Raw genomic sequence first — 27,646 nt, forward strand, 5'->3', positions numbered from 1 at the left:
ATATTTTATGTTTTTTGAATTAATAAATATGCTGCATGGATATCATCATTATCAGTGACCTCATAAAAGTAGTTACATTAACCTATTTAATATTTTTTTTATTTCCTGATTCCAATCTGTGCCTTACCAACATGAAATTAAGATATGCTGATAATGCTTTTGGTACTTCTTCTATCCCTTATCCAATTTCAAAGTGATCCATTTTTACCATCTTTTAAAATTTGAAAACACTTTTGGAACCACCATAGCATTTGGATTTATAGGAAAGGGATAAATTATATTTATTCTGATTAATAAAGCCATTATTAAAATTGCCAATTCATCAGAGAAACAGTTTTTGTTATTGTATTTATACAAGTGAAATACAAAATGTCTTAAATTTTTTATATGTCTTTGAGGTAAATACCTTAAAGATGTTCAGACTTTTTATTATGATGATTTCCTAAGGCATGCACTGAAATGAATTCAAATTTTAGCAAGAAGTAAAGGAACAACAATGTTAAAGAAAAGTGGATCAAACATTCGAGAAATTTTCTGGAAATGCAGGAAACCCACTACCATTTATTTATGTTGTTTAACAGTTTCATCAGTAATGTCTAACTTTCCTATTGTCCTATGGACAAGAATCATTTAAAGTGGTTCCTTATAATTTTTTTTTTAATTTTAATATAGAATTTACAGTATAATTTTCTGGATTTGGCTGAGTTGCTGTATCACATACACCTCCTCAGGTTGTATGGCTTAGGTATAGTTTTGTTCTTATTTCTGTAGTTATTGTCTAATATCTTAATAGTAACTAACAAACACTGAGCACTTAATACAAACCAGACAATGAAGTAAGAATTTTTATGTACTCCCTCATTTAAAACTAGCAGCTCCATAAACTTTTATCCCTATTCTACATATGGTGAATCACTTAACTAATAAGTGTTGGAACCAGCTATAAACTCTGTTCTGTCTAAATTCAGTGCCTTAGCACTCAATAGATTATAGAACTCAAGTCCTTTATTCACTTTCCGAGTAAAATCTAGTTAACGTGCTATGCAAATTATCCTAATGTCACCTGTGAAACATCCCCGTCTATCACTTCTGTGTACCTCTGCCACAACAAAACTCAGCTGCGCAGACCCTGTACTTGTTTTTTGTTCTTTGCTCTTGTCTAACATTGTAATATCTTTTTATTAACATGTTCTTCTGTCTCTGGACCCAGCCCTAAGTTGATCCTTCTCACCTTGCTAACAAAATTACTACTCCTTTACTATTTATCCATATTCATTTTCTCCATACTTCAATTCACCAGAGAACCACTAGACTCTTTTTCCTAACTTTAGAGCTTTGGTGATACAACTCTGCATTGGGAGGAAAATGCAACCTTAACATATTCTCTATTGCATATAATTTAAGTCCAAAGCATGTTGAAGCCAGACTTTCCTGGTGGTCTAGTGGTTAAGATTTCATGTCTCCTCTGCAGAGGGCACTATCTTAGAATGTAAGACATTATAGTACTTCGGGTTTGTTCCCTGGTCAGGGAGGTTCTACATGCCACAGGGTATAGCCGATGATAATAATAACAATAACACACAATGTTGAATCTATTGCCTTCAGTAGGCTTAACTCCTAAGACTGATCTGTACACATACTATGGTCCAGTTAAGGGAACCTGAGTAGCCCCTATCCAGACTAACAATTTTTCAATTTTAGATGGGGTGAAAGTGAGAGAAACTTAGTAGAAAACATAATTCGAGTATTTCTCTTTTCCCAGGATCATGATACATGGTGGGATCTCTTCTCATGATGCTGTAGCTCCCAGTTAGCCTCACCATCATTGAGGGTAGATAACTCACATGCTCATAACCATTCTGCAGCCATTCTCTCTATCACATCCAGTACAATATTTAATTAGTTACATAAGATATTCAATACTTTATTATAAAATAGGCTTTGTGTTAGATGATTTTGCCCAACTGTGGTCAAAGTTAAGTGTTCTGAGTCCTAAGTTCAGCTGGCTCAGACAGTAAAGAATCTGCCTGCATGCAGAAGACTTGGGTTCGATCTCTTGGTTAAGAAGATCCCCAGGAGAAGGGAATGGCTACCCACTCCAATATTCTTGCCTGGGGAATCTTACCTGAATGACCGTGAACAGAGGAGCCTTGTGGGCCACAGCCCGTGAGATCATAAAGAGTAGGACATGATAAGCAACTAACACTTTCCTTCTCACAGATTAAGCTATACTTTTTGGTAGGTTAGGGCTAGTCAATTCATTTTGACTTCATTTACTTCCATAAACACATTGTAAGTTAAAAGAATCTGTATTTGTAGTTTCCATGTAACTGTTAGTGTTGTCTAAAATGCTCTTTCTGATCCTGATTTGGATCTTCTTAAGTTATATCAATCTCCTGGACAAACTCAAACACTCTCTAATTCATGCAGATTTTTTTATTCCTTTGTCATTTATGATGGCATTCTCCTCAAAATTTATATCTTGTTTTTTCGTTTTTGTTTTTTCCCCCATGGTGGCATTTATTTTTATTAGAATACCCCATATGGCAAGAGCTTTCCTAAGCCAGCACAGAGACTGGGTAGCCTCCTAGGGTCCCACAGCTTTCATCTTATCTTCCACTCTCTTTTGAGACTGGAGGGCAGGGGATGGGGGTGGTGTCAGGAAGTCTCCAAAGCGCCTGCTTCTGAACCCCCAAGAGAGTTCACATTGCCAGCAACATATCCCAGGACACATCAGTGGTACACCATAGGGACTAAGGATCAAGCTAGTTTTTGAAGGCATTCTTCTTTGTATGGATTCATGATGGAACCAAGGAGGCTCTCACAGACTCCCACATGATCCTTCACTCTGTTTGAGAGCAGGCAGGATCCAGGAGAAGGTGGCCAAGGGTCAAGGGAGAAAAGATGGCATTGAGATACCCTTGGGAGTCTGGAAAGCACCTGGATTTCTGGGGAAGGGAGAGCCATGGAAGCCCCACTTGGTTATTTTTTGGTTTGGGGGATGTCATATTTCCTCTTGCTGGAGTACCATGACTGCAGGGGGATGCCCACTGAAGGGAGAGTCTTGACCCAAAAAGCTACGCAGTCCAGGAAATGGGGGGAAAAATCTACAATTCAACTATGCTGAGCCAGGATTCCTCCTCGTTCAGGTGCACTGATAAAGTCCATCACTATGGGCCTATTCTCTTGGGCCAGGTAAGGAATAGTTGCTGAGGTGAAGCTGAAATAACCAGCCTTGAGAGGATGCAGGGCCACGATGTGAGAGACATTGTTAGCAGTAGTAACCCAGTCCCATTGACTCCCTGGTGGCTCAGATGGTAGGCGGGTCTCCCGCCTGCAGTGCGGGAGACCTGGGTTCGATCCCTGGGTTGGGAAGATCTCCTGGAGAAGGAAATGGCAACCCACTCTAGTACTCTTGCCTGGAAAATTCCATGGACTGAGGAGCCTGGTGGGCTATACAGTCCATGGGGTCACAAAGAGTTGGACACGACTGAGCGACTTGGATTAATTAATTATTCCCAAGACAATGCTGAAGTCTTCTGGAAGGAAGGAATCATCAGGCAAGTCCACATCTCATGTAGCACTTGAGCCAACACTGTAGATATTGTACTGAAAGGTCAGGTCTCCCCTTCCACAGCACATCTGTTCAACAGTGATTTCGAGGCCAAAGCCTGGCTACTTTGTCTGCTTATGTAATGGCAAATAGAACGAACACCACAAACTCCAGCAGCCTCAGCATGCACACTCTATCCCCAGTCCCCCGAGACTTTTGGGAGCTGCCAAAATCACAAGCAGTATGTACTTCTTGTTAAAGGCATTCAGCCTCACAGCAAGTTTATTTATTTATTTCATGTGATTGTATTAAGCTTCAACTATTCACATGATGGACACTATGCTATGTTCCAATAGGAAACTAAGACTAGATTTTGTTTCATTTATACATATGTATGGAACTAGAGTTAATAAAAGTTACATTGTCTTAAAAATTTTATTGGAATGTAGTTGATTTATGATGCTTTGTTAGTATCAGGTGTACAGAAAGTGATTCAGTTATACATATACACGTATCAATTCATTTTCAGACTATATATAAGGTATCACCAAATATTGAGTAGGTTTCCCTGTGCTATTGAATAGATCCTTGTTAATTATCTATTTTTAGATAGTAGTGTGCGTATGTTCATTCCAAGCTCCTCCTTTCTTCAAGTTTTCCCTTTGGTAACCATATATATATATATTTTTTCCAAATCTGTGATTCTGTTTCTGTTTTGTAAATATGCTTATGTATTATTTTTTTAATTGTTTTTAAAAAGAACTCATACTTTGAAACTGTAAGAACATAGATTCAAATTTGGTGAATCACACTTACTGCAGGGTGAGTCTAAGCACATTAGTTTGCTAGAGGCTCTTCCTGCCCTCGTATTAAGTCTCAATTTTGCATAAGTTTTTTTCAAAATGAGTTATGATTACATTCAGTTCAGTTCAGTTCAGTTCAGTCGCTCGGTTGTGTCCAACTCTTTGCGAACCCATGAATCACAGCACGCCAAACCTCCCTGTCCATCACCAGTTCCTGGAGTTCACTCAGATTCACGTCCATCAAGTCGGTGATGCCATCCAGCCATCTCATCCTCTGTCGTCCCCTTCTCCTCCTGCCCCCAATCCCTCCCAACATCAGAGTCTTTTCCAGTGAGTCAACTCTTCGCATGAAGTGGCCAAAGTACTGGAGTTTCAGCTTTAGCATCATTCCTTCCAAAGAACACCCAGGGCTGATCTCCTTTAGAATGGACTGGTTGGATGTCCTTGCAGTCCAAAGGACTCTCAAGAGTCTTCTCCAACACCACAGTTCAAAAGCATCAATTTTTTAGCGCTCAACTTTGTTCACAGTCCAACTCTCACATCCATACATGACTACTGGAAAAACCATGGCCTTGACTAGTCAGACCTTGGTTTGCAAAGTAATATCTCTGCTTTTCAATATGTTATCTAGGTTGGTCATAACTTTTCTTCCAAGGAGTAAGCATCTTTTAATTTCATGGCTCCAATCACCATCTGCAGTGATTTTGGAGCCCAGAAAATAAAAGTCTGACACTGTTTCCACTGTTTCCCCATCTATTTCCCATGAAGTGATGGGACCAGATGCCATGATCTTCATTTTCTGAATGTTGAGCTTTAAGCCAGCTTTTTCACTCTCCTCTTTCACTTTCATCAAGAGGCTTTTTAGTTCCTCTTCACTTTCTGCCATAAGGGTGGTGTCATCTGCATATCTGAGGTTATTGATATTTCTCCCAACAAGCTTGATTCCAGCTTATGCTTCTTTCAGCCCAGCGTTTCTCATGATGTACTCTGCATATGTTATATAAGCAGGGTGACAATATACACCCTTGATGTACTCCTTTTCCTATTTGGAACCAGTCTGTTGTTCCATGTCCAGTTCTAACTGTTCCTTCCTGACCTGCATATGGGTTTCTCAAGAGGCAGGTCAGGTGGTCTGGTATTCCCATCTCTCTAAGAATTTTCCACAGTTTATTGTGATCCACACAGTCAAAGGCTTTGGCATAGTCAATAAAGCATGAATAGATGTTTTTCTGGAACTCTCTTGCTTTTTCCATGATCCAGCGGATGTTGGCAATTCGATTTCTGGTTCCTCTGCCTTTACTAAAACCAGCTTGAACATCTACAAGTTCACGGTTCACATATTGCTGAAGCCTGGCTTGGAGAATTTTGAGCATTATTTTACTAGCATGAGATGGATGATTACATTACTGTAGAGCAAATTTCAGCTATATTTGAGCTCGTTCCAGAATTTCCTCTATGAGAGCGCTCTTTTTTCTCTTTTTTTCATTTAAGATATTTATATTGGATATCCTATTATTTAAAAATGAAAGTCTATTATTGGTTTCCTTATGTCTAAAATACACATATTACCTGCTTCACACTATTTTGTTGATTGTAGGATTTTACGTAGTTTCTGGCACGTAGTAAGTGATTAATAAATGCTGCTTCTTTTTGCCTTGGGATGATGATTATTTTTTTTTGGTCATATTGTTTCCTAAAATAGTTACATTAATGAACACTCAGTAAATATTTGTTGTTAAAAAATGCTGCACTTAGTAATGTTTCTTTGGCATGGTTATTCCTCATAAAAGAAAGTATGTGCCCAGTTTGTAGCTTTCTGATAATTTCCCCATGGCTTTAGGTGCTGTGGAAGAAGAGAGTAAACACTTATCAGTTACTTGTGTAACATTGTATGGAGACAGATCAGTTGAAGATTTTTTGATTACTTGAGACAGCTCAAGGGTAACACCAAACCTATAAGATTGCCATCTAAGAATTTTTCTCAGAGTTCCTTAGATTATGGCAGTTATAAATAGGGCGATTCACTTATTCAGTCTGGGCATCCATCTCTACAGCTTGCACAAATCCTCATCTTCTCTAAGTGCTATGAAGAGAAAACTCACTAGAACCTTTCTTAAAGGGAAGCCTTTATGTCATTTAGGATTTGACTAAAACATGTGATTGAAGAAACCTTCAATGCAGGACACACTGTCATTATTCTAAGGTCTAAAGAATCTTTTTTTGTTTTCTTCTCTCTCAGGTAGATTTCATTATAAATCTCCTAGATTGTTTGCTTGAGATTTATGTCTTTCATGCCATTCTGAAAATCCTCGAGAGACATTTACTCAATACATGTTTTGGTTCAAAGTGTGCATATTGTAGTTGATATTTCATTAGAAATATCATTAATTAGAAATATTTCATTGATATTTCATTAGATTCATCAGTTTTAATTTAGCATCAATGTAGTGTACAGCAATGTTGAAGAACTGATAAAGATTTATAAGTAAATTAGAACACTACCTACTCCATGACTAATATTTTTCAAAAAAAGAGTAATTCTTCTTTTAAATGAAATTTATCAAATTGTAACACAATGAAGAACAAAGTCATCTGCAGTTGACGTTTAGTATATTTAGTAATTGACTTATAAAACTCAGGAAAACTTGTTTATTTGTTTATTTTAATGTTGGTGCTGTAGAGAGAGTAAATCATACTCTTTAGCAAACAGGAAATAGAGGCTCAAAACCAAGAATAGTTTGTTGCTTTTTGTTTTTGTGTTCCTTTTTTTTCTTGTCAGTCGTGAGCAATAATGATGCTTTACACAACTGCTGTGAGCTCTGTTGAGAGTCTTATCTTTGGCCAAAATAATTTAGAGGAAAACCGTTCTGTAACAAAGATCACATGCAAGAATTCCAGATAAATACTTGTCAAATGGATTACTGGGGAATTTTTGAAATGTTACTATCAAAGTAGTCAATAAATCTGCATGCTTATTATGTAATGACTACCAAGCAGGCAAAGGCTTGAATATTCTCAAAATGTATTCCTCAGTTGACTAGGAATATCAGTATGTTCCCCCAAACAAGTTAAAAAAAAATAAGCTCCCACAGTTATTTCTGTTAGGATCAATATGCACCACTGTAAATGTCAATCCTATAGTGTAAGACATCTCAGACCCTTTAAAATAAAACACTACTAGTGGTTGAAATCACAGCCATGATAGAGACCTTCATTTCCTCAAGGCTGAAAGGAAAATGCGGTAAAGGCAACAATCTACAAAATAAGAAGACATCAAGATGTGACATCTGGCAGGTCCTGAAGGAGGTCAGTATTTTGAACAGAATGAACAAATCACCAGCATAGAAGGACGTTCATTAGAAAACTCAGAACAGCTTGAGGAAAACAAGATAGAACCCATTCTGTTTGTAAATGAGATTGTCAGAGACTTACTGTGGGTGGAAGGAGAAAGAAAACAAATACATTATCAAGAAGCCAGATATGCAATCATTCTTGCTGTGTTCTCTGCAGAACAATGGAAGGAACAAAGATCTGTATGTTGGTGAATTCCTTGCAGAGTCAGTAATGACATGCTCATTTGCAATGTGTTCTCTGGAACATTTAGCTGTTCTTTTTGCTACTTAAAAAGGAAAAAATAAAATAAAAAGTAGCCTTGTCATTGTGAGATGACATGCTGAGTCACCTTATTCTTTGCCAAGACAAATAATATGAGCAGATATTGTACTGTTTGGCATTATCTGTATCTGTCAGGACCTGCAGCTTCTGAAAATGGCAATAATCCATCTTTAATCACTTGTAGAACGTATGTCAGAATCAACTCATTCTGGCCATTTCTTTGAGAACTTTCCTGACACAATTCTTAGATGCACAAAAGGATAGCTCTACAACTCAGTGCATGTCTAAATTAATTTTTGATTGATACAAACTTGAAAGTGTCAATTGGTTTCAATTACCCTGTGTGTACATATGTTTTACATAGCTCGGCTGTGTGTGCATTAAATAATCACGGCTTCTGTTAGCAGATGTACATAGGCTGTCACATGTTCTAACGGATTGGTGCCTCTGTGCTATCAGTTGTCATATAGTTTTTAAATCACTTTACAAATAATTGATCTTTACTAAACATTTAATTTTGCAAGGCAATGTGCTTTCTCGATGTTATGCTGCTATTAAATTTTGGAACTAGGTTGCGTATGGACACAGTATTGTTTGAATGCTGAGTCTGAGTGTTTTTGAACACTTGGTTCTGCTGGCTGATGACACTCCATGCCCCCTACCCACCCACTCCCCCAACACACATATATACACACTAACCTCTATTTATAATTTGCCTTTACTTACTCCTAATCTCTTCTTGTTCCATTTTGTGGAGAGATGCTGAACTATTATTTGTATTTTAAATACATTTCTGATACTTGTTTAATGGGACATTTTTGTAGACATGTTCTTTGTTAATCTATAAAAAAATAGCATATTATAATATAGGGAGAAAAAAAACCAAATACATTATCAAGTCATCCAGATATGTAATCACTCTTGCTGTGTTCTCTGCAAAATAAAAAAGAGGGGATTTTGAATCAATTAATTGAATTATGCTTAATCAACTAAATTATGTTGATTATAATGTATGTTTAATGCTTAAATCACTTCCAGTAGAAAACAAGCCTGTTCATTCCCTATTTTCATCATCATTTGAGAGATTCCTTCATAGCTGCCAGTCTGTTAAATACTCTGTGATCAATATTTGTCCTCACTATGAAATGTTACTGGGATAAGCCTTAGAAAGGATGCATTTCAAGTATGAGAGAAAAGAATTACTTAACAAAATCTGTTTTGTTTTGTTTCTAATCTATTGTATCAGAGTAGACTGCTTATCTCTTTCAAAGCATTGCTTTCTATATGATAATTAACTATTCTATAAAAAATTCAAGCATCTGGAGTATAGTAATAATTCATAATGTAGATCTATCAATTTAATTTTACTTTTGAAACTTAGTCCAGTAATGATATATTTTAATTCAATTCACTTATCTTTTGTTCATTTACATTTATGAATTGCAGAACTGAAAAATAACCTCTGGTGGTAGTTAGACATTTGTGAATTTTTTTCATAGGACTTTGTAAAAGTATCATTCTATAGCTATATACAATGCTAACTGGGCAGCCTATTTTCTTTATCATCAACAAGAAATAAAAGGGCAATTAGAAAGCTCCATATGAAAGATTTTAGATAAAGTATTTTGTTGAATTGTATATTCATTTTCACCACCAATGCAATCAGTGCAATGAGCTGCTCACTTATTTCAAAGTTGCGATTTTTATTTCTCTCTGGTACATTATGAACATAAGAGATTTAAAAAAATAAATAAGTAGAGACTGACCCATTTAAAGGCAAATGTGAAAAATCTCAGAGACTTCTAGGCAGGAAATTACCTCAGATACCTTGACATTATCCCATTTTTATAAACAGCTATTTGAGTTAAATTCTCTTACATCCACAGACCTCTACCAACATTTTTCTGCACCTTCCTTGCCTCTAATGAAACTTCATTCTCATTGAGGCAACGTTTGCACATGTACCTGGCATTCTCATTCTGAGCAGCCTTGATGTGCCAGGGCCTTGGAGGAAGCTATTTGCCTTCACTATCATTGGTCCTAATTCAACATGAGAAAAAAAAAGCCCCCCATTTAGCAATGTATAATCCTCCATCTCAATTCCATCCCTTTAAGCTTGTCTTATTTGTTGTTATCTCACAGCATCTAAGCTCAGCCTGAGCAATAACTCCTCTGGAGGCCAAATCTTGCAGAGTGATTTCTGCTTCCATGTGGACAGCTCACCCTCCATGTCACTCCCCAGTTTCACAAGATCAACACAAGCTCTCAATTCTGGTTTCAAAAATATATATTCTTTTTGTTTTTTTTTAGTTTTTTATTTTTTAAATTTTAATATCTTTAATTCTTACATGCATTGCCAAACATGAACCCCCCTCCCACCTCCCTCCCCATAACATCTCTCTGGGTCATCCCCATGCACCAGCCCCTAGCATGCTGCATCCTGCGTCAGACATAGACTGGCGATTCAATTCTTACATGATAGTATACATGTTAGAATGTCATTCTCCCAAATCATCCCACCCTCTCCCTCTCCCTCTGAGTCCAAAGGTCTGTTATACACATCTGTGTCTCTTTCCCTGTCTTGCATACAGGGTCGTCATTGCCATCTTCCTAAATTCCATATATATGTGTTAGTATACTGTATTGGTGTTTTTCTTTCTGGCTTACTTCGCTCTGTATAATCGGCTCCAGTTTCATCCATCTCATCAGAACTGATTCAAATGAATTCTTTTTTTACGGCTGAGTAATACTCCATTGTGTATATGTACCACAGCTTTCTTATCCATTCATCTGCTGATGGACATCTAGGCTGTTTCCATGTCCTGGCTATTATAAACAGTGCTGCGATGAACGTTGGGGTACATGTGTCTCTTTCAGTTCTGGTTTCCTCGGTGTGTATGCCCAGCAGTGGGATTGCTGGGTCATAAGGTAGTTCTATTTGCAATTTTTTAAGGAATCTCCACACTGTTCTCCATAGTGGCTGTACTAGTTTGCATTCCCACCAACAGTGTAGGAGGGTTCCCTTTTCTCTACACCCTCTCCAGCATTTATTGCTTGCAGAATTTTGGATCGCAGCCATTCTGACTGGTGTAAATATATATTCTTATTTGTCAAATTGTCTCAGTTACTATATTGCATTTGGAACCAAGTCAAAGCTTCCAAGGTAGTAATAATCCTCATTAACTTTAAAAGAAATTATCATTGGATTATGTCCATTTGTGATCTAGTTCTTTTCACCCTTGCTAGCTGCTACTTCCTAATGTTCATCTTGTGCTTTAGACACTCTGCTCACTAGGCTTCTACTATGCAAAATTTTCTTATCTGTCACTGTCTCTATACCTAATCTCCTCTGTTAAATTTATTCCAGCTCCTCAAAATTATACTTTCAGAGAATTCCATGAAAGTTTTATGATAGCAGAATGATTTTTCAAAAATTATTTGTTCACATATTTGTCTTCACCATCAGAGTCAGGTGCTGAGCAACAGAATCATTGTCTATTATTGTATTCCTACTCCAACACTGAGCTCACTGCCTGGCACATGGTGCCAATTCAGAATGCTCTAAGGGAAGGATTGAATTTAATTAATAGAAGTTATTTGAAACTATTTCAGGAACTTTCTGCTGCAAGATTGAAATTACTCAGGAAAAGCTTTTACTTTATTTCTGTCTCAAGTAAGAGTTAATCCTCCTAATTATTTAAGAAAGAGTAAAATGTCCCAATTCTTTGACAGGCTCAATCTGATCATCTGTAGGCAAAGATAGGATGAGATGGAGAGAGTTGATAGAGAAAACTTTAACACATAGGTTTTAATGAGGACTGACCCTCAAGTCTTCCAAACCTAGTAAAATAGCTTAATATATAAACATAGTCTGATGCATTATGGTAAGTGCTATAATAGATGTAAATCAAGACATTTCTAAGAGAAAGATAGGATGCAACCATTTTGGAGGGAAGAAGTAGCAGTAGCAGTAATGTGTACAGTGGATTTTGAAGAAATACCAGAATGTAAAGCTTGTGACATGAAAATGCTGGTGGATAGTTTGCCTAGAAAATTGAAGATGAGCTCACCCCTTTTCTAGGAACCATTAAAAAATGCTTGGTTTCTGACACCAGACAAGCAGACAATAGCCAAAATCACCTAAAGACTTGGAAGAATGTGGGAAAGAATACAGATCCCTTGAGAATGAAAAGCAGAAAGAGAAGAAAGGAATTTTCTAGATCTTTATCATATATAAAGGGGTATCATGGACAATTTCATGTTCTTATGGGGACCTGAGGGCTGGTAGTACTGCCGTTCCAACTAGGAGCATTCTGCTGTGTGTCCTCTGTATCAAGTTTTGACCCTATACAGATGTGTTCTTAAGCCTTTGCCTTCCTTTGGCAAGTAAACATCTTTTCATTTGCATTTGTTGTAGAATTTCTCTTAATCATGATTACCTTGAGACCATAACAAAAAGTTGAATCTTAATAAATTGTCAGCCAAACAAGGGGAAATTCATGAGGGAGGTTGTTATAGACAGATGAAAGAGCATGTGCAGAAGCACATGTACATGACAAAACATGGAAGGCCTATTTTACATTCAGAAAAAACACAGTTTAAAAAGCTTTCCTGACTCCTTTGAGAAAGTCCAGTTTTTTTTTGTATGAAAAGTGAAAGTGAAGTCGCTCAGTCATGTCTGACGTTTTGCGACCCCATGGAGAATGTTGCCTACTAGTCTCCTCCGTCCATAGGATTTTCCAGGCAAGAATACTGGAGTGGGTTGCCATTTCCTTCTCCAGGAAATCTTCCCAACCCAGGGATTTAACCTGGGTCTCCCACATTGTAGGCAGACACTTTATCATCTGAGCCACCAGGGAAGTCATTAGGTTCACACATGCACCATGGGTAGACATGCACCATGATCAGAAATCCACCATGGACAAATAGACACCATGAACAGATATGCATGAGGGACAGACACAAAGGATAGGCACAGGCACAATGGATAGACAGAGATATCACGATCAGATGTATATCATGGGCAGATAGCTCTCCCAGGCCTGCCTGGCTGTCTCCCCATTTTTTCTCACAAGTGTTTCTCCTAATATAAATTTCTTGCACAATGCTTCATATGGATTGCAGCCCACCAGGCTCCTCTGTCCACGAGATATTCCAGGCAATTGGGTCGCCATTTCCTTCTCCAGGGGATCTTCCACCCCAGGGATCGAACCTGAGTCTCCTGCACTGCAGGCAGATTCTTTACCAACTGAGCTACAAGGGGAGCCTTTATTCTGTATGATAGAAGTATAAAGTATTGTATTCATTGACCAATTTGAATAGCATTTCTGAGAGTTGCCAGGGAATGGGCTAGTTTTAATTCTTTACTATGAAGACTGAACTTCTTAAATAACAATAATTCATTGCTTTTGTTGAAAATTTGTCATAGTCATGATATGACATTCTAATCAGAATTTATCTTTATGTACAGTTTATATGCATGTGTCTTATTCTGGGTCTTTTGAAAAGTAGATATGAAGCATTGTGCAAGAAATTTATATTAGGAGAAGTACTTGTGAGAACAATGGGGAGATAGCCAGGCAGGCCTGGGAGAGCTATCTGCCCATGATATACATCTGATCGTGATATCTCTGTCTATCCATTGTGTCTATGGTGTCTATGTCTATCCATTGTGTCTGTTTGTCCATGGTGTATTTCTGATTATGCTGCATGTCTACCCATGGTGCATGTGTGAGTCTAAGTGAAAAAGAATGGTCTGCAAGAAAATTAGTTTGGGTGAAGCATCTTAGACTACCTTACAGCCTAAGGAAGATTTAACAATGCCACTGGAAGTCCTGGAGCCAAAACCCCCACTTAGAGATGGCTCACATCAGTAGAAATGAGCCTGATTTACTACTGCATACTCAGCGATTGGCTCAGAGAAGCCTGTGAACAACACGATCATTTCACAAAGGCAGCTGTGGAGTTCAAGGCACAGCAGCTGAGACTTCAGTCAGTTAAACTCCCCACAGCAGAAGAACTGATTATTCTCATGTCTGATGTAATTTGTGCAAAATATTAAAGTCAGCTTCTACTATTAAATATTTAGCATTTAACTTAGGAGTTTTCTTATTTCTAGCTAAACTATACATGTAGATTTATAAAGTCTACCTAGTAGTAAAGCTTGGTTTTCTTAACATGATTTTTGGTAAAAAATGTAAGTCCTTTCAAAAACCACATTTTGCCGAATTCTCTGAGACAGTTGGCAACCATTTTAACTGAGACCTGGGTTTGATTCCTGGGTTGGGAAGATCCCCTGGAGAAGGAAATGGCAATCCACTCCAGTATTCTTGCCTGGAGAATCCGATGGACAGAGAAGCCGGCAGGCTACAGTCTGTGGGGTTGCAAGAGTTGGACACTACTTAGCAACTAAAGTACTACCAGAGACCATTAGGTAACTGACTAAATAATATAAAAATTTAGTTTCCAGTCACTCATAGCCAGAGATCAAAGAAAGTATGGTTGCTTAATTCTATTCCATTCAACGGAGAAGGCAATGGCACCCCACTCCAGTACTCTTGCCTGGAAAATCCCATGGACGGAGGAGCCTGGTAGGCTGAAGTCCATGGGGTCGCTGAGAGTTGGACACAACTCAGTGACTTCACTTTCATACATTGGAGAAGGAAATGGCAACCCACTCCAGTGTGTCCTCAAACTTGAAGAGCAAAGGTGAATGTCATAGAAATAAACTTGGACTAATTTCTGTGCTAAAAATATCCACCTTAATACTGACTACAAGGTTCTGCCTTTCCTTCAAGACCCACATCGAATTGTGCCTGTTAGTTCTAAGGAATTTTCCCAAATTTTTACTGGTCTATCCCCTAACTGTATCTCTGTGCATGTCCTAAATTCTCAAAACTGATTATGATTACAGCCGTTAAAGCTACATTACATTTTTTTAAATATCAGAGGATTTTGTTTATCCTTACACTCTCCCTAGATATTAAGCTTCTTGAAGTAAGCTAGTAGAACCTGTAAAACCATTCACTTTATGCAATACCTAACAGATAATGGCTATTAAATAAATGTTATATGAACAGAATTACTATAAATAGTTAACTCATCTTAGTAAGCTGAATCTCTGCATATAGTGAAGAACATGAAGATATACAAATGTCTATAAGTTACACAAAAAGTAATATTAAGCAAAATAGATTGATATACTAGCTAGAAAATAGGGTATTTTTTTTCCTTTAAGTACTTTTTCTGGCACCTTTTGATGGTTTATAATCTTAAACATTCCAAAATAGTTAAGTTTTTTTTCCATCTATGTGCCAATACATCAGTTCAGTTCAGTTCAGTTCAGTTCAGTTCAGTTGCTCAGTCATGTCCGACTCTTTGTGACCCCATGAATTGCAGCACGCCAGGCCTCCCTGTCCATCACAAACTCCCGGAGCTCACTCAGATTCATGTCCATCGAGTCAGTGATGCCATCCAGCCATCTCATCCTCTGTCGTCCCCTTCTCCTCCTGCCCCCAATCCCTCCCAGCATCAGGGTCCTTTCCAATGAGTCAACTCTTTGCATGAGGTGGCCAAAGTACTGGAGTTTCAGCTTATAGAGCGTAAAAAATGCCAGGGACAGGGAAGGACAGGGAAGCCTAGTGTGCTGCAGTCCAGGGGGTCACAAAGAGTTGTACATGACTGAGCAACTAGATAACAACAACCAATTAAAAAAAAATTTTTTTTAATTATTTCTCTACATACAGGCCCAGGAGTGGTATCTTAAGGTAGGCATACTTTTAGTTTTTTTTTTCCTTTTTCTTTTTTATTTAAGGAGCCTCCATACTGTTCTCCATGGTGGCTTTACCAACATACATTCCCACAAACAATATAGGAAGGTTCTCTTCTCTCCACACCATCTCCAGCATTTGTTATTTATAGACTTTTTAATGATGGCCATTCTGACGTGTGGGGTGATAGCTCGTGGTAGTTTTGATTTGCATTTCTCTAATAATTAGTGATATTAATTAATATTAATATATTAATTGAGATTAATATTGAGCATCTTTTCAAAACAGAAATAGACCCACAGACATAGATAACAAACTTTTGGATACAAGAGAAGAAAGGAGAGTGACAGAGTAAATTACAATTTGTAGATTAACAGATATTCACTACTATATATAAAATAGGTAATCAACAGAGACTTATTGTATAGTACAAAAAATTATACTCAGCACTCAGTGATAACCTGTAAAGGAAAAGAGTCTGAGGAATAGATATATACATGTGTGGTTGGATCACTTGGCTGTACACCTATAGCTAATACAACATCATAGATCAGCTACACTTCAAAAAATAAAAATAAAGTGCAGCCAATCTTCTAAAAAATATCTCCCACAGTAGTTTTAAGCTTTGCCTGTTAACATCCCTTTCCTGAGAGACGAGCAGAATAGAATTTAAGAACACAGGCTCCAGTCCAAGCGCTTCAATAAGTGAACTGTGTGACTTCAGGTATATCCTTTAATCTCACTGGGTTTCAAGATTTTCATCTGTAAAATGAAGGAATTGAGCCAGATCATCTCCAAAGTCCCTCCAGCTTTAAAGCAAACTCTCAGGTCTTAAGACTGACTTAAACCAGAGCCTCATGGTCTGTGTTCTTCTCTCTAATGCTTTGTGGTCACCATGCAGTCCTATATAGATAAAAGGACTACCAAGTGTTAATCATTCTCTCAAAGGAGACAAATGTTCTTTGAAATAAGGACTTCCTCAGCAATGAATAGCTGTTAAAATGTAATACATAATTATCCAAATCTGTGGTACTGGTAAGTTCAGTTCAGTCGCTCAGTCATGTCCGACTCTTTGCAAACCCATGAATCGCAAGCACGCCAGGCCTCCCTGTCCATCATCATCTCCCGGAGTTCACTCAGACTCACGTCCATCGAGTCAGTGATGCCATCCAGCCATCTCATCCTCTGTCGTCCCCTCTCCTCCTGCTCCCAATCCCTCCCAGTATCAGAGTCTTTTCTAATGAATCAACTCTTTGCATGAGGTGGCCAAAGTACAGGAGCTTCAGCTTTAGCATCATTCCTTCCAAAGAAATCCCAGGGCTGATCTCCTTCAGAATGGACTAGTTGGATGTCCTTGCAGTCCAAGGGACTATCAAGAGTCTTCTCCAATACCACAGTTTAAAACCATCAATTCTTCAGTGCTCAGCCTTCTTCACAGTCCAACTCTCACATCCATACATGACTACTGGAAAAACCATAGCCTTGACTAGACAGACCTTAGTCAGCAAAGTAATGTCTCTGCTTTTGAATATACTGTCTAGATTGGTCATAACTTTTCTTCCAAGGAGTAAGCATCTTTTAATTTCATGGCTGCAGTCACCATCTACAGTGATTTTGTAGCCCAAAAAATAAAGTCTGACACTGTTTCTACTGTTTCCCCATCTATTTCCCATGAAGTAATGGGACCAGATGCCATGTTCTTCATTTTCTGAATGTTGAGCTTTAAGCCAACTTTTTCACTCTCTTCTTTTACTTTTATCAAGAGGCTTTTTAGTTCCTCTTCTCTTTCTGCCATAAGGGTGGTGTCATCTGCATATCTGAGGTTATTGATATTTCTCCCGGCAATCTTGATTCCAGCTTGTGTCTCTTCCAGTCCGGTTACTGGTAACCATACCTCAATTCACCACATTACCAAATACAGTTTAATGACAAATCAACCCTGAACTTATCCTGTTTGAGTGACATTGGGCCAGAAGCTGACACACCTCATGATCATTAGATCTGATATTTTTCATAATGTAACATAGTATCTAAATATGGAAAACTTAAACATTACTCAAAATAGCAACATTTTATGGTATAAAAATATTTTCTTTCCTAGATGCATTTTGTCTATAACTTCAGTGTCTGCTTTTTAAAACTCTACTGACATCATATATATATATATATATATATATATTTAATTTTAAACTGCTCAATATTGAAGCTCATTTGCAGAGTATGTATTTGGAAAAATCCAAAGTAGTGTTTTAGCCCCTTTCTGACTTAACTTCCAATCTCTACCTTTAGAGACAGGATATTTACAAAATCTTCCCTGGTGGCTCAGATGGTAAAGCATCTGTCTGACAATGCGGGAGACCTGGGTTTGATCCCTGGGTCAGGAAGATTCCCTGGAGAAGGAAATGGCAACCCACTCCAGTACTCTTGCCTAGAAAATCCCATGGACGAAGGAGCCTGGTGTCCATGGGGTCCCAAAGAGTCGGACACGACTGAGCGACTTCACTTCGCTCCGCATACTGAGCACTAGAAAAAAAAAAAAAAGAGGAAGAAGCAAGATTCCCTTTCTATAGGAATATAAATAGATTAAAAATGGGAAAAGAGGAAAATGAAAGCAGTTTTTTAAATTTAATTTAAAAGTGATGGAGAAAAAGAGGTATAAGCTTGTCTTTATATAAAGGAAAATTCAGGCCTCCTACAGACCCTATTCAAGAATTTTTCTCACTGCTTCTCAAAAATAAAACCTTAAGAAGGGTAGACTATTTCCCTTCATGACTTTATATTATTCATTTCATGCCATATGACTCTAAGAAAGAGCAAATAAATGTTTTGAATAAATTAACAATCTATTTCCAATGTCAAAATAATTATGCTAAAACTAGTTTAAGAATTAGTCTTGAAAAGTGAGAGTGAAGTCACTCAGTCATGTCCAACTCTTTGCAACCCCATGGGATTCTCCAGGCAAGAGTACTGGAGTGGGTTGCCATTTCCTTCTCCAGGGGATCTTCCCGGTCCAGGGATCGAACTCAGGTATCCCACATTCCAGGCAGACGCTTTAACCTCTGAGCCACCAGGGAAGTCCAAGAATTAGTCTTACTACATGAATAATCTGGGCAATCTTTGGACCTTGGTGAAAGTGTTGGTCCCTCTCCTGCACAACATCTGCATCTGATGATAAACCCTATTAAATACTAGAAAAGGTGAACTCTTGCTTCTTGCCTTGTGTACCTTCAAGTTGACTTTGGTTCAGCTGCCATGTGTCTATGTACAGGAATAAGACATCATATCTGAAGAAGAGGATATTTTTATCATGGCCTGTATCTGGTTAATAATATGAATGGTAGAATGCTCATTTCACCAGTGTCTTAGTCTTGAAAAATTCAAGATAATGCTGAATGAAAAAACATGAGACAGAGAATCATTTGACTTCAACAATAGTAGTTTTGAAAATCCAAAAACAGAGTCAATGAAAGCAAATGAGAGGGTTATACACATGATGAAAAGTCTCAGTTAATTATTTCTTTAGATAGCAATTCTGAGATAAAGCATGATCTGTTTGACTAAAAACTATTCTTCACATGGTTTTTCACAGAATTTTTTCAGGAAGTCCTTAAAAAAAGAATATAATACTTTATGTCATACTGAACTCAAAGCTAAACTTTTATTTATTTTGTACCAGCCAAGGTGTGATCTTAGAAGGAAATTTCCATATAAAGGAAGTGGTGATTACCCCATAGGCCTTTGAAATTTGTTTCCTGTAAAGAAATGGAGTTTTGAGCCTCATCAATTTTTAACACAAAGGAAGTACTTGACATACTGTAGTGAAAAAAAGTTATAGTCCCTTATTATTAATTCATAGATCAGCTGTTCAAGCAAAATTGTTTCTGAATTTATAGCAAACTAAAAGGAGCATAAAAATTATTTCTTCCTTGTGGTCTCCATAAACAGCTTTAACAGGTACTAGGTGATAAGTGCAATATAAATGCCTTTCCAACAGATAAGTGAAGCTGCGGTCGGATTGTAATATGCTGCAATGCATTTCAGTCAACAGGTACTTTCCAAGGAGGCACCTGGCTAAGAAGCCATGTGTTTGAAAGCTTATACTCTCCTCTCCAAGAAATAAATGTGTCGCATTATGGTGTGATGTATTTTTACAAAATAAACTCCTTAAGATGTATTGAAGAATAGCATTTAGGCCTCCTGCAGGAAATGCCCGCTTTCTTGCCTCCCCTCCCCCTCCTTTTTTTTTTTGGCCTGCTGAATGCCTGCTTCAAATTGCCCGCTTTTTCTTTGTGTTGCTTTTTCGGTTACATGGTCAGCTAAATTAACTTGAGAGCAGGCAACACAGGCAACCCTAAGGCCCAATGTAGAAGCTCAGATTCCCTGAGCTATGCTGGGACCTGCATATTTGGCTATTTGCCTAGCCCTCTTGGATGCCTAGCTTCAATTTTTCTGGTGTAACTCCAAACCTAGCTTGTTTCTGGAATAATCTGGCAATATAAATAAGAAAATTGGTTCTGGAGCCTTAAGAAGATTGTCATTAGTATAGGAGGAAAACCTAGTTTTCCTGTTCAGAAATCTCGTAACCCTTTCCTGGTAGTCCAGTGGTTGAGGATCTACCATGCAATGCAGGAGGAGTGTGTTCAATCCCCGGTTAAGGAACTAAGATCCCTCATGCCACAGGGAAAACTAAGCCCAGATGATGCAACTATTGAGCCTGCATGCTCCTAAGCCCATGTGCCACAGCTAGAGAATGCATGTACTGCAACGAAGAGCCTGCATGCTGAAACTGAGACATGATACAGATAAATAAATAAACATTCTTATTTAAAAAAAAAAAACAGCAATGGCTCTATCAGCAAATACCCTTTATGTTTTGTGCCAAGCAGTCTACTGGGTTCTTTATGTACAATATTTACAGTGCTCTCAATAGTCCTTCTTTGAAGGAATTTATAGATATTGATAGAGAATGAAAAATGGGAATTATATACTGCTGACTGAAGGACAGCCTGCTGTAACTGAACAGAACTTCCCCAAGTAGTTCTTGGATGAGATCACAGAATTCAGGACCAGGTTTCTAATTTCAAGGATTGGAGACTAATATCTACAAGTACCCAGTGACGATCGGAATTCCAGGAACTACTCAGGCACACTAAAAGGCATCAAAATTTGAGAAAAATAGAATGTGAAGTTATTGACAACAATAATGTAGCAGGTGTTTGTGAAGAGATACTAATTGAAAAAATATGAGAGATCAATCAAGCCAAGGATTTTATGAAGAGGTAACTGTGAGCTCAAACTTATCGAACAGAAATTCTTCTGACAAGTCTGCCATGCAGACCACAGGCCACTGTGGCTTGAGGGAGGAGATGAGTTTAGAAAAGGAGATCAGGTTACATTGTATTCTGAGTGCAACAGAATCCGTTAAAAAGAGAAGGGATCAGATGAAACCCTGATTTTCATTGGGGTGATGCCACTGCGGTTGGTGTAGAGGTTATAGTCCCAGAGGACAGGAGTGGAGAGCAGTTAGGAAACTAACATAGGAGTTTGATCCAAGGACAGGTCCTTCAGGGCAAAGAGTCCTCAAGGATGTAGTACTAAGGACTGGTCAATATTCAGAAACTTAATCTCTTCCCTTTATGAGCATATTCTTTTTGTTTTCTGGTACTTTCCCTGCTTTTCCCACTGCATTATTTTTTAGCCTCTGGAATTAAAGACTGCAATACAAAAATATATATGTTATAATTAGAAAAATTGTTTCATGTGTATAGGCAAATATATATGATTTAGATGGAAAAACAGAGGGGCTGAATAGAGAAGATATGAAAAATGGGGCCAGTGTTGGAGCAGTAATGTATCTTCAGGGCCATCGGTAACAGGCAGATATTGAAGTTTTCTTGTCTGCTCTTCTTTTGAGGGATTATGTGTGTGCCGTGGGTTATCCTGGAAGCTCTGCGTGAAGGAGATTGAAAAGTGATTGAGAGAAGTGTTTGAGAGAAGTTTAGGAAGCTATCTAAAGAATAATGCATGAGATGACAAATGCCTCTTACATGTAAAGCTCAGTGTTATAGATACAAGGACTGTAGATATGCTGCCCAATGCGTGCCTCTCAAGGAGCTCAGAGCAGAATGAAATAAATATCTCCATTTTATGCATGTTGCTTTTGTAGTGCAAGACAGCTTGTATTCAATGTCACCGACTATGTTGCTTTTTTTTTTTTTTCCCCTGCATTTGAAATGGGGCTTCCCTCATAGGTCAGTTGGTAAAGAATCTACCTGCAATGCAGGAGACCCAAGGATCAGATTTGATCCTTGGGTCAGGGAGATCCCCTGGAGAAGGAAATGGCAACCCCCCCACCCCCCGTATTCTTGCCTGGAGAATCCTATGGACAGAGGAGCCTGACAGGCTACAGTCCATGGGTTTGCAAGAGCCAGGCAAGACTTAGCAACTAAACCACCATATTTGAAATGAATTATCACCTGTTCTGCATCTGACCAGTGTCTTCCAACACTTGCTTTATCTCCTTCTGGAAAACTTTCATAATTTCTGTCAGTCTCTGTGAACTGTCCATTTTCCAGTGGAATGCCATGCCTAATTATAGCAATTAGTACATTACCCTGAAGTAAATAATTCAGGCTTACCTGGTAGCTCAGATGGTAAAGAGTCTGCCTGCAATGCAGAAGACCCAAGTATGATCCCTGGGTCAGGAAAATCCCCTGGAGAAGGAAATGGCAACCCACCCCAGTGTTCTTGCCTGGAAAAACTCATGGACAGAAGAGAGTGGGAGACAACAGCCCATGAGGTCACAAAGAGTTGGACACAGATGAGAGACTAATGCACATGAAGTAATTCATGTAGTCATTACTAAGCATTTAATATTTATATACCAAAGATACGGCAGTGAATATATGCAAGACGTCTTTTCATTTGTGTTACATGAATTAATCCGGCCTTTGCAAAAGTCCTATGAGCAGATGTTATTGCTATTCTCATTTTATTTATTTTTCTTTTTTTTAATGTCAATGACTGGAGACTTTATTTACTTACTTACATATTTATTACTTACTTATTTATTTTGACCACACCATGCAGTAAGCTAGATCTTAGTTCCCTGACCAGAGATGGAAACCGTGATGGCTGCATTGGGAACACAGTCTTAACCACTGGACCTCCAGGAAAGCCTCACTATATTCATTTTACAGATGAAGAAAATAAATCACCGATGACCACACAAATAGTATGTGGTAGAATCTGTACATGGTAGGTTCCCTGACATCCAGACTCACATTATTAGTCCAAGATTATACAGGAAAATTTGGCCTGGGAGTACAAAATGAAGCAGGACAAACGCTAATAGAGTTTTGCAAAGAGAATGCACGGGTCATAGCAAACACCCTCTTCCAACAAGACAATAGAAGACTCTACACGTGGACATTACCAGATGGTCAACAGTGAAATCAGATTGATTATGTATTCTTTGCAGCCAAAGATGGAGAAGCTCTATACAGTCAGCAAAAACAAGACCTGGAGCTGACTGTGGCTCAGATCATGAACTCATTATTGCCAAATTCAGACTTAAATTGAAGAAAGTGTGGGAAAACCACTAGACCATTCAGGTGTGACCTAAATCAAATCCCTTATGATTATACAGTGGAAGTGAGAAATAGATTTAAGGGACTAGATCTGATAGACAGAGTACCTGATGAACTATGGATGGAGGTTCATGACATTATACAGGAGTCAGGGATAAAGACCATCCCCAAGACAAAGAAATGCAAAAAAGCAAAATGGATGTCTGGGGAGGCCTTACAAATAGCTGTGAAAAGAAGAGAAGCGAAAAGCAAAGGAGAAAAGGAGAGATATACCGATTTGAATGAAGAGTTCCAAAGAATAGCAAGGAGAGATAAGTAAGCCTTCCTCGGTGATCAAGGCAAAGAAATAGAGGAAAACAACAGAATGGGAAAGACTAGAGATCTCTTCAAGAAAATTAGAGATACCAAGGGAACATTTTATGCAAAGACGGGCTTGATAAAGGACAGAAATGGTATGGACCTAACAGAAGCAGAAGATATTAAGAAGAGGTGGCAAGAATACTCAGAAGAACTGTACAAAAAAGATCTTCACAACCCAGATAATCACAATGGTGTGATCACTCACTAGAACCAGACATCCTGGAAAGTGAGGTCAAGTGTGCCTTAGGAAGCATCATTATGAACAAAGCTAGTGGAGGTGATAGAATTACAGCTGAGCTATTTTAAATCCTAAAAGATGATGCTGTGAAAGTGCCACACTCAATATGTCAGCAAATTTTGAAAACTGAACAGTGGCCACAGGACTGGAAAAGGTCAGTTTTTATTCCAATCTCAAAGAAAGGCTATGCCAAAAATTTTCAAACTACTGCACAGTTGCACTCATCTCACATGCTAGTAAAGTAATGCTCAAAATCTCCAAGCCAGACTTCAGCAATATGTGAACCGTGAACTTCCAGATGTTCAAGCTGGTTTTAGAAAAGCTGAAGGAACCAGAGATCAAATTGCCAACATTCACTGGATCATCAAAAAAGCAAGAGAGTTCCAGAAAAACATCTCTCTCTGCTTTATTGACTATGCCAAAGCCTTTGACTGTGTGGATCACAATAAACTGTGGAAAATTCTGAAAGAGATGGGAATACCAGACCACCTGACCTGCCTCTTGAGAAACCTATATGCAGATCAGGAAGCAACAGTTAGAACTGGACATGAAACAATAGACTGGTTCCAAATAGGAAAGGAGTACGTCAAGGGTGTATATTGTCATCCTGCTTATTTAGTTTATATGCAGAGTGCATCATGAGAAACACTGGGCTGGATGAAGCACAGGCTGGAATCAAGATTGCCAGGGGAAATAGCAACAACCTCAGATATGCAGATGACACCACCCTTATGACAGAAAGTGAAGAAGAACTAAAGAGCCTGTTGATGAAAGTGAAAGAAGAGAGTGAAAAAGTTGGCTTAAATCTCAACATTCAGAAAACTCTGATCATGGCATCTGGTCCCATCACTTCATGGAAAATAGATGGGGAAACAGTGGAAACAGTGTCAGACTTTATTTTGGGGGCTCCAAAATCACTGCAGATGGTGAGTGCAGCCATAAAATTAAAAGATGCTTACTCCTTGGAAGGAAAGTTATGACCAACCTAGACAGCATATTAAATAGCAGAGACATTACTTTGTCAACAAAGGTCTGTCTAGTCAAGGCTTTGGTTTTTTCAGTAGTCATGTATGGATGTGAGAATTGGACTATAGATAAAGCTGTGTGCAGAATTGATGTTTTTGAATTGTGGTATTGGAGAAGACTATTCTTGCCTCAAGAATTCCACACTTTGATGCTGAAGGATTGGCACTGAAAATCTCATAAATAAATCAGTATGTAGAATCAGGCTTAAAGTAAACATAGGCTCAGATACTTAAATGTACTATACGCACATATTCTCCATGTGGCATTTCTAAATATCTGAGTGCTCATTTTTCTGAATAAAGAAACGACCTTGCAGGCCATCCCTCACTCAGCCAACCGTGTAGACCTTAAATTAAAGAACAATGTCAAAACAAATTAAATGCTGGTTCTCTAAAATGCTAGCTATTTAACCCTTTTTATGCAACATACATCTTTTTGAGTAGATAAAAGTTAAGGAATTTAATACAAGGCCAAAATTGTTAAGTCAACCTCAGAAAAGATGAATGGACTGGAAAAAAAACTGCTTAGGGAAAAAAAATCCTGTTTGTTAAAAGTATTTATCTTCCTTTCTCAGGGAAATTATCTAAATTATTGAAATGAATAAACTGCTGATTGATATTTGCATTATTTTAATTTTAATAGATTCTTTTGATATCTGCAGTTACTCTTAATGAGAATAGCTGTAATTTACTTAGCACCTAGGATATACTAGGCTTCCCTGGTGGCTTAGCTGGTAAAGATTCCGCCTGTGATACAGAAGATCTGGGTTTGATTCCTGGGTTGGGAAGATCCCCTGGAAAATGTAATGGCTACCCACTCCTGTACTCTGGCTTGGAGAATTCCATGGGCTATATAGTCCAGGGGGTCACAAAGAGTTGGACATGACTGAGCACACAGCAAAAAAAAAAGAATAATATATACCAGACTTCATACAGGTATTTCTCTAATCTTCACTTATTATACATTATTAGAATATGCAACAAAGAAAACAACCAAAACTGAGATAAAGTAACTTGTTCAAGATCTCACAAGCTGATATATAGAAGTTGTTATTCTGCAGTCACTAAGTCATGTCTGACTCTGTGACCCCATGGATTGCAGCACACCAGGCTCCTCTGTCTTTCTCTATCTACCAGAGTTTTCTCAAATTCATGTCCCTTGAGTCAGTGATTATATCTAATCATCTTATCTTCTGCTGCCTCCTTCTCCTTTAGCCTTCAATCTTTCCCAGCATCAGAGTCGTTTCCAGTGAGTCAGCTCTTCTCATCAGGTTGCCAAAGCATTGGGGCTTCAGCTTCAGAATCAGTGCTTCCAGTGAATATTCAGGGTTGATATCCATTGGAATTGAGTTGTTTGATCTCTGTGCAGTCCAAGGGACTCTCAAGAGTTTATTCTAGCACCACAATTCAAAAACATAAATTCTATGGTACTTAGCCTTTTTAATGGTTCATCTCTCATATCTGTACATAACTACTGGAAAAACCATAGCTTTGATTATAGGGACCTTTATCAGCAAGTGATATCTCTGCTTTTTTATATGCTGTCTAGGTTAGTCATAGCTTTTCTTTACAAGGCACAAATGTCTTCTGATTTCATGGCTGCAGTAAACATTCACAGTGATTCTGAAGCCCAAGAAAATAAAATATGTCACTGTTTCCACTTTTTCCCCTTCTATTTGCTATAAAGTGATGAGACCAGATGCCCCAATCTTTTTTTTTTTTTAATGTTGAGTTTCAAGTCAGCTTTTTCACTCTCCTCTTTCACCCTCATCAAGAGGCTTTTTTGTTCCTCTTCACTTTCTGCAATGAGTGGTTATCATCTGCATCTCTGAGGTTGTTGATCCTTTTCCTGGCAATCTTGATTCCAGCTTGTGCTTCACCCAGCCTGGCATTTCACATGATGTGCTCTGCGTATAAGTTAAATAACAGGGTGACAATCTGCAAAATCTCGCTGTGCTCCTTTCCCATATTGAGTGCAGCACTTTCACAGCATAATCTTTTAGGATTTGAAATAGCTCAGCTGGAATTCCATGACATCTACTAGCTTTGTTAGTAGTGATGCTTCCTAAGGCCCACTTGACTTCACATTCCAGGATGTCTGGCTCTAGGTGAGTGATCACACCATCATGATTATCTGGGTCGTGAAGATCTTTTTTGTACAGTTCTTCTGTGTATTCTTGCCACCTCTTCTTAATATCTTCTGCTTCTGTTAGGTCCATACCATTTCTGTCCTTTATCGAGCCCATCTTTGCATAAAATGTTCCCTTGGTATCTCTAATTTTCTTGAAGAGATCTCTAGTCTTTCCCACACTGTTGTTTTCCTCTATTTCTTTGCCTTGATCACCGAGGAAGGCTTACTTATCTCTCCTTGCTATTCTTTGGAACTCTTCATTCAAATCAGTATATCTCTCCTTTTCTCCTTTGCTTTTCGCTTCTCTTCTTTTCACAGCTATTTGTAAGGCCTCCCCAGACATCCATTTTGCTTTTTTGCATTTCTTTGTCTTGGGGATGGTCTTTATCCCTGACTCCTGTACAATGTCATGAACCTCCATCCATAGTTCATCAGGGACTCTATCAGATCGAGTCCTTTAAATCTATTTCTCACTTCTACTGTATAATCATAGGGATTTGATTTAGGTCACACCTGAATGGTCTAGTAGTTTTCCCCTCTTTTTTCAATTTAAATCTGAATTT

The 27,646-nt window shown here is 38.2% G+C and overlaps 1 protein-coding gene and 1 pseudogene across 3 annotated transcripts in view; one reads left to right on the forward strand and one right to left on the reverse strand.

Annotated features, from left to right (window-relative positions):
• Positions 1 to 27,646, forward strand: part of FSTL5 (follistatin like 5) — an 873,413-nt gene that overhangs the window by 817,781 nt on the left and 27,986 nt on the right. The gene's annotated exons all lie outside the window — the stretch shown is intronic.
• The window catches only part of LOC138422812 (translocon-associated protein subunit beta-like), a 34,903-nt pseudogene continuing 10,239 nt past the window's right edge, over positions 2,983 to 27,646 (reverse strand).

The sequence above is a fragment of the Ovis canadensis genome, chromosome 17, assembly GCF_042477335.2.
Source record: "Ovis canadensis isolate MfBH-ARS-UI-01 breed Bighorn chromosome 17, ARS-UI_OviCan_v2, whole genome shotgun sequence".
Classification (NCBI taxonomy): Eukaryota; Metazoa; Chordata; class Mammalia; order Artiodactyla; family Bovidae; genus Ovis; species Ovis canadensis.